General features: G+C 33.0%; 1 pseudogene; it reads right to left on the minus strand.

Moving 5' to 3' along the window:
- The window catches only part of LOC149570986 (poly [ADP-ribose] polymerase 2-like), a 96,129-nt pseudogene that overhangs the window by 14,956 nt on the left and 68,789 nt on the right, over nucleotides 1–12,384 (minus strand).

The raw sequence follows: 12,384 nt of genomic DNA on the forward strand, positions 1-12,384 counted from the left end.
CTAGTTTATGTATCACCATAATCACTCCCAATCAAAGCTTCGGCTCCTATTGCTTCTTAACTCGCTATGCTCTTATTATTCAACACACAATAATAACATGAGTCAAAGATGATAGGCACAAATTACAGTCAAAGATTCTAATTTTCTCTATCACAATTGCTTCTAGTCAAAGCTTCGAATCCAATTGCTTCTTTTTATTCACTTTACTCCCAAATTCGTACTACACAATCAAAATTATGTTTGCACAAGTGTAGCAGAGATTTTTTTTTTGTATACAACAAAAGTTGATTTTCACAATGACGAGGCACTCCTTTATATAGGCAAAGGAGTTGACAAAAAGGAGGAAAAAGTGAGAGCAACTCAACTAACTTTATCCCGGTCTGATTAACAAGAGAAATTATTGGATTACATGTCATTACACATGCAAATTGTATTACATGTAATTACACAATTTCCTACAATAAATCCTCTCCAACTACAAACATGAACGAAGAAGAAAGAAGACAGAAAAGAAGAAAACAATCTTAGGGATTTTTTTGAATCGCGTGTACTTGGTGATGTTATCCCAGATGATCATAGAGTTGGAAGTTCTTATATTTTGTGTCATTGCATTCACCTTGATAACCATGTTTTTGCTTCTTTTCATAGTCTTTGACTCTCTTTGACAAATTATCCATTATCATTTGAAAACTTGATGTGATCAAGCTTTTTCTCATTCGAGTTGTCATGAATTCTCCTTTATCGATTGGCACATTATGGAGTCTCTGACACTTCAAAGACCTTCTCGATGATGTCCGGATGTAAACTTGGAACAAATTTCCACCAACACTTTTAACTTCTTCTAAGAAAAGTGCTTAGCACATTCCTACATGAACTCAGGTTCTCAAACAACCATTGGAAAAATGAAGACCAATGAATTACCACTTCTTTGATTTGAAACATGCCTTCTTTACTAGATGTCTTTATTTTTTTAGAAATTTTGACATATATTAACTTGCTGCAACATGAAAGTTTCAATGAGATTGACTCCATCATTAGAAGATATGGATTCCAACACCATGATAGTATTGGCAAAATGGATCTGTGAGGAACAGTATATTCGAAGTACTGATTAGATACTCATAGAACATATGCAATGAATTGGATGTGAAATAGAAAGTACATGTGAAGGGCTAAAATGAGACATGAAAATGCCAAATACATGGTCTCCTAAGGCAATAGCATGCATTAAAACTCAAAAACAACCCCTATTGATCCAAACATATGGGCTGGAACTGCCATTTTTTGAGCTTTTTAAACAAAAAGTGCATTTTTCATGCAAAAAATCTGGGTCATTTTTGCAAAAAAGTGGCTCACAAATGCATATATATTGATCATTTTTTTCTTCTGAATGCAAAAAAAACTTTCCCAAATGCATATAAATGTACCCAAATGCAAAAATGTGGCTCCAAAATACAACAAAGTGAATGAAAAACCCAATTTTTTGGGCATTTTTAGCAAAAACGTGAAAGGAAAAACGTGTTCTTCAATAGCAAATATATGGATGAAAACCTCAAAACAACTTCTACTTGAGCCAAAAAAATGATCAAACTTCCCCAAATCTGTGCATTTTTCACAAAAACATGGCTCAAAAATGTCATCAAATGAACCATTTTTTGCATGAGATTCAACACTTAGGGCATCATAATGCCAAGAGATACAAAAATGACCCTCTTCTTGGGGATTTCAAGCCATATCATGGGCAGATCTACTCATTTTTAGTGAAAAACATGTTCTTGGAGAGGAAAAACATGAAGTTTTTTGCCCTTCTTTCTTCAAATTCAGCTTCATCATTTGCAAATGTATGAAACATATGCAAAACACATTCTCCAAGTGCCATTACATATTTAAAATCATGTTTCAAGGAAAAAACACATTCTCCAAGTGCAATTACATATTTTTAAAACATGCAAAACTCACTCTAGGAAGGTCATTGCACATTTTAAAAACTCAAATATGCATTGTTCACTCTAGGAGGGTGACTGCATATTTTAAGTCAAAGGCATTTACATGCTTTTAGTTCAAAAACTCATTCTCTAAGAGCATTTGCATATTTACATGCAAATGGGTTTGAAGGACATGTTTGCACAACTTAAGTGATCAATTAAGCAAATGTTTATTTAATTTTTGAAGAAATATCACTTAATTGAGTCATAAATAATATTTACACTATATATTTTAATATATAATGTGCAAATATCATTCAAAAAGTAATATTTATTAAGATGTTTTGAATTAAAACTCAAAAATTAAATCAAATTATATAATTAATATAGTCACTTAAGTGAAAAACTAAAAAGTAACTGAACATAAAAATATAACTTAAAGTGCACTATAGTTACTTTAATAAAAAATTAAAATGATAAAGTAACTTTAAAATATAACATGATATTTTAATTCATGTAGTTGCACGTAGAGAGTCCACAATTCGGGCACAAAAATGACCATATCTTTTGATTGCCAACTCTGATTAAGCCATAAGATATATGAATCAAAGGAAAAATCGAAAGCAATAACTTGAGCAAAACCAAAAGACCAAAAGCCAACAAACGCACACTCAAAAACAAGAAAAAGAATGTTGAAGGCTAAAAAAATCAAGCATAGGCTCAACAAACAAAAAAATAAAAAAGACTTAACAAAAGCCTTCAATAAAAGGATCCATTATATCAATTAGTATTGATTGGTTGATCAATACTAACCAATTAAATAATGAATTAAACTCAGAGAAATGCGAAATTAGTTTGAAAAAGTTTCATACTCTTACTTAAATTTTGTGGTGACAAAATGCAAGACAACAACTGACTCTATCTGGGGAATGTTACTTGTTCATTCTTGGAAACAAAGAGTGACATAGAATCCAGTTCTCTAAGTGCCTTCATCCACTCTATTAGGCAATAGAGTCAGGCGACAAAAGAAAAACTAATCTAATGTGACTAAAGCAAGACAAATATAATAAAACAAAAATGTGCAAGCACTCTTATTGAAAACAAAGAAAAACCCTACTTAATTAAAACTAGCCAAAAATGAAAAAATTTAGATGAAACCATTTACTGGCTCAACAAAATAGCTTCATTTTTTTCAATATCTTGCAGTACCTTGCATGCTCACATGCAACTTCATATTGATGGAACACAAATAACTAGAGAAATGATGTCAAAGCCTGATGTAACGCCTCTTGGAAGAGATGGACAAATTCACCTTTTTGAGATGAATCATCTGTACTATTGCTCAAAGAAAGGTCCATGAATTGAAACTACTCCTCCAAAATTGAACAATCTTCTTTTTGTATTTTTGAATGGTATTTCCATGTTCAGATACATGTGGAATCTCTAGCTTTCTATTAAGCCTTCAACCAAGCAAGATTTTGGATTGGACATCCTCTTGATCAAACAAATTCTAAATTTTTCATGTCTATTGCAACTTTCTTGACTGGTTCATTAATCACCGACACCTCAGCATGATCAAGAAAACCTTGATCATATGATTTCAGTAATGACATAACAGTATTGCCTGCCTCGACATGCTGCTCACAAACTTCTAACTTTGGAAAATATTTATAATTTATGAGAAATTCCTTTTCAAGCTCCCAGATAGAACATTTATGCAAAGTGTTCCCAAGTTCATGGCCTTGAGACACAAATACATCATTTTTAGCTTGATTATAACTTGCTTGCATGCCAACTTTTATGACACAACCATCTTAAACCTTGGAAGAAAAAAATTTCATCATCTTTTCATCATGAGCCTTTTGAGACTGCATTCGCCAAATATGAGAGTTGCTAGCTATATCTTCTTCCTTTTCCTAGAAGAGAATAGCAAGATCACTAGTTTCAGATACAGAATGCTTTACTATTACCTTCACTAATGGTGCTTCAATTACAAGCTTCTTAGATGGTGAACCTAACAATTTATTGATTCCCATCAATAGACCTATGAGGAATAGTTGGAAGAGGCCTCCTTTGTATATCTTCATGACGAACAAAGAATATGCCTTGAGCTATTTTCTTTTTGAGGGCAAGTATCTCATTTGCTAATCTCTGCACCGCAGGATCCATCATTGTGCTAGAGGAAAATGAGTTAGAAGAATAATAACTTTCTTCAAACCCACTTGCTAGAATTCTTATCTTCCCATCAAGAATAAGATCATCTTCAATTTCAATTCCCAATGTATGTGCAGCTGCAAGAGTATTCAAGGCCTCTCCTCTTAATATAAAATTGACTTCAAGAATTTGAACATTGACAAAGAAACACTTTAGATTAGCAATTATGATAGAGCACATTAGAAGCTCTCACTATAATTTGTGCCTAATGTCTTCGATGCATGTAATTTTTGTGTGTTCAATAATAGAGCGTAGTGAGTTAAGAAGCAATTAGAGTTGAAGCTTTGACTAGGAGCGATTATAGTAATACATCGACTAGAAGCTTTGACTGTAGCTTGTGTTACCATCTCAAATTCATGAAAACTAGTTAAAATTTCCCTACTTATGATAGTCTTTGCACCCCAATGGTAGTGTTTTTTTCTACAAAATTAGACAAATAAGACTTGAAGCCAAACCAATATGCTTTCAATCAGCCTTTGAGTTGGTGTTGGTTTATCAATGTCACTATTTCCAGCTACTAGATAGAAGTGTAGTTAGAGATTTCATCTTGACCATTACTCACACCATAGGTAAGTGGATTATTTCCTAAAATTTAATGAGGAAAGAATATTGGTAACACCCCTTACAAAATCTCTCAACTTCTTGCTTACCTTGAGTTGATCCAAAGAACAACGAGAAGGGGGAGCCTTCCCTTTAATGTAGGAGAGACTTTCTCTCACACACTATGGCTGGTCTACCTATTTTGTGAGTGGATTTTGACAAAACTATCGGTTGTAAAATATCCACCCAACAATATATCAAGATATATATATATATAATATGTTATTTAACATATATACTATTTTGTATCTATATATTGATTTAAATAATTATTTATATATATAGATATTATATATTAATATATAATATATTACTTATATTATTTTGTATGTGGACTTAATACCTTAGTTATTTACATAATGCATAATGTATGAGTTAATATATATTTAATACTTTATATATTATGTACTTAACTTATAAGATCAATTATATATTAAGTGTCACCTTATTTATAGGACTTGTTGGTCTTAGCAACCTAACTTTTCATAATTATCTAATGTGTCAATTGTATCAGCAATACATGTGAACCCAATTATTAATAATGCAAATTGTCAAATAGGTCTTCCAAGAGTTTCAAGGTGGTTCCAGATTGATAAAGAAATGTTCATTTAAATGAATATTAAAGCAAATGGAAACCTTAGCCTCATGGTAGCTTCGTTAAAGAAATTTCATTATAGGTAATGTTTAATTGGAATTTGATATTATTGAACCTTAAGGTAAATTGGAAAACTTAAAGCATGATGTTTAATTCACGAAAAAAAAATGTAAACCTTCAACCATGCCTCAATCCAACCATCAAAATATCGAATGTCAACTGAAAACCTAAAACCTAAACACACTATAACGTAGTCATACAATATGGAAACTTGTAAAATATTCAATTAGTCATAACCTAGTTGCAACTCAATCTAGTATGTGTGTAATTAACTCAATTTTAGCCTTTAAAAAAAAAAAATGGTGTTTTTTTGCCTTGAATTTTGGGCATGACAAAGAGCATCATAAATCTATGTTGGAGGCTAAAAAGACCGTCCTTGGTTGTGGCATCTCAAGCACATTCATTTATATGCAAAAATGCATTTCTAAAACCCGTATAGGGCTTCCTAGAGAAAAAATGCAAATTGTAATGCATGCATTTGGGTCTTCATGCACATTAATTGGTTGGGTATGCAAAAATGCCTCTATTTTCAATTGCATTCTAGGGCATGTTTTGAGCATTCGAGAACTCATTTTTCTTCTCTAGAAGCAAAAACATGATGATATTACAAGTAAAAGAGAATACAAAACACTTTCCTAAGCTTCATGTAATGTCCCCTTTTTCTAGCCATTATTCTCTGATGCGTCATTAGCCCTTTTCACCATGGTTTTGTGGGCTAATTAGGAATTTGTAAGATTAGTGTGCATTTCGACATAGGCATCTTCAATTTCAAATAAATTGGAGTCGAGATACAAGCTATTTTATAGTAATTCAGCATGGTTTCTAGATACTTACTATTTATTGTAAGTCAGCAGGGGTCCATATTTCTGGTATTGCAGTATTGGACCTAAAACATCTTGTCGAGAGCATTCTGACAAGCTGTTAATAGATGGATCTCTTAGTTCGACATGGCATTTATTTTAAAGGCAAAAGACTTAATAGTATATTTATTATATGAATTTATTATTAAAAGGAAACATTAATTGAAAGTGGAATAAGAAAAAAAAGAAATAAGAATAGTCAAGCAGAGGAAAATGACGAGACACAAAAATGGCTACAAGAGGACCTTTAGAGGTTCATTCTCTTCATGCTTGGTTTATGGTTTTCGCTTATCATTTTCTCTCTTGAAGCGATATTTGGGAACCATTCAACTTTCAACCAGCCTAAGGATGGAAACCCTCAAGCCAGGATACAATGGAGAGAACCCCATTGTTCGTTGGAGACATCACACCAAGTGTCTTGTGCCTTCACTCTATCTTTACTATCTAGTCTGACTATTACTATTGTATTTAAGATGGGAATAAGTTATGTTACTGTATTGCTGAATTTATAATGCAATAACAAATGTGAAGTTGTTTAAATATGGGTATTTTTTGGTTAATGAATATTCTGAAGTTTTTGTTGCATAAAACCATCTATTTATAATTTTGAACTATAAAAATTCGGGTGGGATATTACCATTGTAACATGGAGACACATACCCCCCATTTTGCCCCACGTCTTGAAGACGAGGATGCACATGGGACTTTGGGACTCCATCTTCAGCAGCATCACCAAATTCCACCACCTGTGTCAAGGATGGGGGACGTCCCGGTGTTGACTATTTGTTGTTTCAACTATTTATGTTCAACGTTCAATGTCCCACTTCAATGTAATGTTCAAAATTTTACTCTTTTACATCTTTATATCTTACAATGCAATACATCTTTTCATAACTAGCATTTTAAGTACCATATGTATAGTATATACAACCTCCTATCCCCTGCCATCATCCCCTTGTCATCTCCAAATTAAGGCCCCTCTATCCCCCTGTAACAAAAACTTGTTACCCCATTCTGTCGTTCCCCTATCCTCCAAGGTGGTGTCACCATGGATATTACACTTCAGAAGTTTTTTAAAAACTCATCTATGGCATGCGTTGTGGTTTTTAAAACTATGTTTAATCTTCTACATCAAAAATGCCTGAATTTCTAAAAAAAAATTGAGTTTTAAGTCATGTATGCTAGAATATTTCCAATGCCATGCATACACATCTTTTTGATATCAATGTGTGAATATAATCAGTATATATGTATATATATATAAACTTACCTACCAATGTTAATGTTGCAATTAAATGAGGTCAAAATTTTATATTTTGTTCTAGAATATAAAATTGTTGGAGTGCAGTTGGAGATAGAAAATGGTATTTTACTCATGAATACAATTGTGTGTCATTGTGCATCTTTTAGATTATGCAATATATCATGTTCTATGCTGAAGATTTCAAATTTCAATAAACAATAAACCTGCAAACCTGAATCTGAAAACAGAAGCAAAGTGTTTCAGTATATTCAAAAATAAGTGCCTTTGAGAAATGAAAAAGGGTTGGAAATTTTGGAAGGAGATCATACAACTCTCTTCATGCATTTAGGAAATAATCAATACCTACTAAGATATCGAATATCATTTCTATTCTGACATTCAATTGCAATGCTAATTCTCTTCAATACTTCATAACCCTATTGCAAAGTGTTTAATCAGATTAAAGCCAATTTTTTCATTTTAAAAAACAAGCAATATATAATAACTTTAAATATTTTCAAAACTAATAAAAAAGGTATCCCACTGATAAAAGCTCAATTTTAGAGTCTCACAAGTTGAAAACAAAACTGCTAGCTTTGGATGCCAATACAAAATTAGGCATCAATATTCCTTAAATATAAGCTTACCACCCAAGATCCCTAGGAACACTATGGTATTTATGAAGAAAAGTATGCAGCATATATTGCTTAGTTGCGAATAACATATGCAACATATATTGCTTAGTTGCAGATAACTCAAATCAAGAATTTCAGGAAAATCTGTGGCCATGTACTATCTACTTGTGCACCCAGCAGTGTCAAATCATGTCTGTGCTTACATATATACATGTATATATGTGTATATCCATATCCATATGCATACACACACACACGTGTGTGTGTCTGTATATATATATATATATATATAGTCCTTAAAAATGTCATAACAATTACCTTCAAGATGGTTGACTTGCTTAGCTTGCCAAGAGGTAGTTTATCGACATTATAACCTGAATATGCATAAAATTGGACTGTTTACTTGGCTTTTATATTTTAACTAGGGAAAACAAAGTGAGCACATCATTAACGACTCATTGACAAAATTTATTGTGACAATTATCATTTTCAACTAGGGAAAATAGACTAAATATTTTTACAAATCCATTCACATAATTAAATCAATAAATAAGGGTTACCAAATTTGTAATTCTAAACTGAAATCCAGAATTGACTTAGAATCACAAATAATAAAATATTAATTCCTACAATCTGTTAGAGAAAGTTCCACATTCCACTTTTGTAGTTCTCAACTTACAAGCAAATATGCATCTAGCCATCAAAGATGTTTTTTTTAAGTTCTTTAAAACCAATAACATTTAGTTGTATTTTTGTAAATATTCAATTTATTTAGAATCAGAAAAAATATATCCATGAAGCACGAGAGTAAAAGAATTTACCTATTTCCATCATTTGTTGTTTCATCATGTCAACATTACAAATGATAGATATAAACTGTGCAACACGATAATCTAGCTTGCTTTTTCGAGGTTCATATTTGCACAAAGAATCAGTTGCATTCATTTCAACCTGTTGGAGAGTGACAATTTAGAGTTAATACAAAAAAATTGAAATCTTTGACATAAGAATTTAACAAATCACAATTTTGTAGATCAATCCACCTACATTTTTTGTATCATCTCCTTCATAATCCATTTCCGACCATGTGTACTTTCTTGGGTAAGAAACAAAATTGTGTCGATCAGACCAAGAGTTCTTGGTCTTGTCTACGAATTTCATTTCAAATTCTGAAATTGCATCATTCCATGAGCCAAATGGACCAAAGAGCTTATCTTGACCTCTAATACCAACTCTGCCCCATCGATTGTATACCATAAATTTTCCACCACTGTCATCTTCTGCAAATTGTCAAGTAAAGCAATATTGACTAAATCTATTGAACTCTTCAACCAATAACATCTATTGAACACTTCAACCAACAGCTAAAGACATTAAAAAATGTGACCATCATCTATTTTCAAGAAAAAATCATAAGCTATGTTCTTTAAAACTTCACAGGTAATACTATATAGTATGCATTTTTATGGTTTTAAGGACTGAATTTTTCCCATGGATGGGGCCTGTGTAACTACTTGTATAAATGTTGCACAGGTTGACTTCACATAAAAAGGTAATGTGTGGGTACATATATCATTTTGTCCAAGCCCTTTCCATGAATAAACCACTTCAAAAAGTAAAATAATTAGGTTGAAACTACTAGGATTAAGGGGATATTGTATGGATTACAAGAGTGGTTGGCACTTGGATTGGATGTTTATGTGTTGCACTAATGACAGTGTTTCTATAAATTGCAAAGGTCAATTTGATGAGTGAGGATAGAATATGATAGATTAAATATGCTAGCTTTGATTCCTGTTCGAAAATATGTTCAGATGCTATATCTGTGCTCGCATATATTAATATGAAGGATTGGACTAGTTACAGTTGATTTAGTAAAGACTGATAGCAGGTCAATGTACAGGAAATAGGTTGTTGATATTTCAGTTGCATCTGATGAGCGAGATGGAATCAAGGTGAGCAAGCTTAGATCATGGTTGAAGACATGTTCATGATGCTATATTTGTGTTACCAGATTCTAGAGACTTCTCTATGGAGGTCGCCAAAGTGTAACATGTGATATGTTCACTAACAGTCAACTCTTGTATAGAGATTTATTTTGGAAGTTGTGAAGTGTGTTGTAGCATGTGGAACTTTATTGTAATATCTTAATGAGGTCCTACATAATTAATTATACATCTGGGAAGCCCAAAAGGCTGACTAAATTAGTTATAGGACAAGGTATAAATAAAATATTGTTTCCTTGGGTTGTATGTATCACATTGTGTTGTATTGATGCAGATGTAGTCTAAGGATGTGAATTTTATTAGAGCAAAGTAGAAGATTATGTTGATGCTGATTTGAGAACGATATTGGTAATTATGTTGCACGATTGGTTAGTGGCTTTGGATATTGGCAATTAATTAGATTTTTTATTCTAAAATCTATTTTCTAAAACAATGGTGAATCAATTTGGATAGTGGGTTCAACTGTCTTCCTTATTGCTCCTAACAGGGTTAGAATCTTCTAACAGGAACTATATGTATTGATTGTATTGTATTTGGCTATTAACAAAGTCACATCCTTTCACAAGGAACTTCGCTATTAGTAGATCATATTATGGGTTCCATCCCCACCGAGGATTTCTATTTGATCAAGAGTTTCCATAGTTGACAAATCATTGTGTATGTTCTATATCTTGGCATTGTGCACATTATTGGTTATTGTACTTGGATTTATTAAGTTGGATTTAACTTATAATTGGCATACAACTGATTCACCCTCCCTCCCTTTCAATTATATTGATGGACTTTACTTTCAAACAATTGGTATCAAAGCATCAAGTCCTTGATCAAGAAGCTTTGCAGCTTAAGGAGATCCATGGGATTCAGAAAGGAAAGTCTGAAGCTTGATGGATGTCATCGGTAAAATTGTCTATCAGCTGACAGGGCCCTTCGGGAAGGTTCTTGTTGTGTGTGTATCAACCGACAGGTCCCTTTGGGAAAGTTCTTTTTAGGTAGCCAATGGGCCCTTCAGCAATTGTCATGTAGCCGACAGACCCCTTTTGGAAGGTTCTTCGAAAAGCATTTATACACCCTTTTAGGTCATTGTAAATCATCTATATATAATGTCTTTGGCGTATGTGAACAATATAAGGAGTTCTTCTATTCTTGTCTATTATCTGTATTCGTTGATTTCTTTACCCACTACGGTAAACATTTGATGCCATTGCCCAATGAACTTGGTACACAGGCAGACAGATGAAGACTAATGCTGAATCAGCTGAACGAGTTGAGAGCGTGGACAACTACACCAAGGACCCATCCTGTTTTTTAGTATTAACATTTTGATGTAACTGGGTTATTTTTTATTTGAGTTTTTTTGTATTTTCGTATGGAGATGACTTTTTTTTTGGGGGGGGGGGGATGATGTTGTTGATAAAATTGTCTATCAGCCGATAGGGCCCTTCGGGAAGGTTCTTGTTGTGTGTGTGTCAGCCGATGGGTCCCTTCGGGAAGGTTCTTTTTAGGTAGCCGATGGTCCCTTCAGTAATTGTCATGTAGCCGAAGGACCCCTTTGAGAAGGTTCTTCAGAAAGTATTTATACACCCTTTTGGGTCATTGTAAATCATCTGTATGTGATGTCTTTGGCATATGCGAATAATATGAGGAGTTTTGTTGTTCCTGTCTATTATCTGTATGCGTTGATTTCTTTACCCAGTACGATCAGCCAACGAGTCCCTTCGAGAAGGTTCTTTTTAGGTAGCTGATAGGCCCTTCGGTAATTGTCATGTAGCCGATGGACCCCTTCGAAAAGTATTTATACACCCTTTTGGGTCAAATTCTTTAGCTTAATTCCTTTGGACAACCTTTATGTCTCAATGCAAACAAACCCAATTGTTGCCATGTCAAAATAATTGATCCAGCATAGTTCATGAGAGGATTTAATTTCTCAGTTATTCATATACAAGGAAATGTTTATTTCAAAAAAATGGAGCACTAGAATGCTTGATTGGAAGAGTGTGTATAGGTAGAGCAGAATTTTTCAGCTTTGTAAAGCGGCCCTTTGCATGTGAATATCTAATAACTAAAAGATAGATGTGTAGAAAAGGAGTTGGGGAAAACAGAAATCAGTTTCATACATATTAAATCTATAATATTGTGATCAAAATATTAAATATAAACAAACTAACAAAAAAATCTCTATAAGGACACATGATGCTAGACCTAACATAAATTGCCCAGCACAAATTTGGCTCAAGTGAACCACAAGG

This window comes from Cupressus sempervirens, chromosome 2, assembly GCF_028749045.1.
Source record: "Cupressus sempervirens isolate cs-2001-9-10 chromosome 2, ASM2874904v1, whole genome shotgun sequence".
Lineage (NCBI taxonomy): Eukaryota > Viridiplantae > Streptophyta > Pinopsida > Cupressales > Cupressaceae > Cupressus > Cupressus sempervirens.